Source organism: Amphimedon queenslandica, unplaced genomic scaffold (genome assembly GCF_000090795.2).
Source record: "Amphimedon queenslandica unplaced genomic scaffold, v1.1 AMPQUscaffold_13470, whole genome shotgun sequence".
Lineage (NCBI taxonomy): Eukaryota > Metazoa > Porifera > Demospongiae > Haplosclerida > Niphatidae > Amphimedon > Amphimedon queenslandica.
Genome location: NW_003546294.1, coordinates 371,433 through 373,270, shown reverse-complemented (window position 1 = coordinate 373,270; position 1,838 = coordinate 371,433). Strand labels below are relative to the sequence as shown.

The 1,838-nt window shown below is 34.7% G+C and overlaps 1 long non-coding RNA gene across 1 annotated transcript; it reads left to right on the top strand.

Annotated features, from left to right (window-relative positions):
- Nucleotides 1–1,266: 1,266 nt before the first annotated feature.
- LOC109580954 (uncharacterized) lies at nucleotides 1,267–1,838 on the top strand. Its single transcript, XR_002184447.1, has 3 exons — nucleotides 1,267–1,463; nucleotides 1,546–1,627; nucleotides 1,773–1,838. It is a non-coding gene; the product is annotated as an uncharacterized LOC109580954 (long non-coding RNA).

The following is a 1,838-nucleotide window of genomic DNA, read 5'->3' as shown; positions in this document are numbered from 1 at the left end:
ATGTACATTTATATAAGCTATACATTTATGTGCATATAATAATCTAAGCCCCAGTAATATAGGCTTTCATTTGTTGTATGTATATTTGTGTAGTAAGAGTTTAAGCATGTATCTACTAGGCTAGACTTGTTTGTGTCCAGTGTGTATGTTTTTGTCATGTATTCATTGAGTTTATTGGGTTACTCATTCATATAAACAACTCATGAATAATTCTCTTTGATGTTTGATGACTTAATGAGGTATTGAAATTGTATAAATCCTGGGGCCAAGAAAGCATACACGTTTGTTTTCACAAATTTTGATTAAAAATGTTAAAATTTCCATTATTACTGATACTAGCAATTATAGAAAAGTTTGCAGGCTCTTCTTCCATGAATAAGACCTTCCTCTTGCTCTTCTACACTGTGGATAGCCCACTACAGTGATCTTCACCAAATCACCAGTGTCATCATCATGGTTTGGCCAAGCGTTTGGCCCATAACATTTGGCGCCATGGTCCTAGGGTCATATCAGCATGAGATTAGCTTCATTCAGTCACTTCTTCAGCCTTCTTCTTGCACCAAACTGACCCAACAGTAGTCCAAGCTTCCATTGCTGCTCTATGAAATGTGTAGTGCCCCTACACACTATGACACGTGGCAGTGGGTTCACAATGTGGCTGCACAGCTATAATAGCATTTGTTGTTTATATCGGTTTAACACCTTCTAGTCAGGATTACAACATTTTAAACCCTCAGGCTTCACCCTCGGTTTAATATTTGCTCCTAGTTGGTGTTAAACCTACATGTAATTGTTAAAGTTTTAAAATTTTATTTACCCATTCTTGTGATATGAACACTGAAATGTCTTCACATCATTGTATGCTTTTGATATTTTAGTCAGAAAAAATCATGTTATTGTGTTCTGTAGAAGGTTTGAGCTGTTTCTGACAAAAATTTTCAAGTTATGACTATTTTTAAAAATCAGCCAATTTTTTTAAAAAGCAAAGGCCCGTGGATTTAAAAAATGGCTTTGAAATCACCAAACACTTTTATTACATTTTTTGATACATGTTGATGTCTTTATGCTACATTTGTATTTAGAAAGTTTTAGCTGTTTCTGAGTTCCAACAAATAATTTTTAAGCTACATATGTAAGCATAATTTATTATTACATTTTTATCAAGCATTATTCGTGTTAAGTATTAATTAGCTTATTGGCTTCTATTTTAATAAATACAGTTAATGATATTACAGCAATAGAATGCTTATCAATGATGATATGTTTTTTGTTAGTAGATACAATGTCTCACTGGTTCCGTCACATTGCAGAGGGAGAGCCTTGTGATACTTACCTTAAACTATCATCAGGTGATCTGGCTAGACCTCTGAGATGATAGAGACACAGTGGAGCACCTTTGACAAGATGATGCTCTCTGTGTCCAGAACCTTCAATCTATTGCTGACTATATTCACTCAGCAGGGGTAAGCTCTCTCTCTGTCTCTCTCTCCCTTTCGCACTCTCTCTTTCTCTCCTCTTGTTAGATTATTGATTTATTATTAATAGGATTTATTGACAAGAGTAGAGGAAGCTGTTGAGAGGTTCTTGTATTGGGACGAAGAAGTAATGGTATGAAGCAGTTACTTCAGTAAGCACATGCACACCTCATGTGTGTACATGTACATGTACCTTGTGTATAACTGATAAATAATTAGTCACATATTAGTAATAGAATACTGTTATGGTATTATCTATTTATTAAGTGTTAATTATTAATATTTATTATTATACAGAGTCCCAGTAGTCATGATGCCCCAGTCACTGGTGGAGTAGCAGATGAAGTGTTTGATGACAGTGGT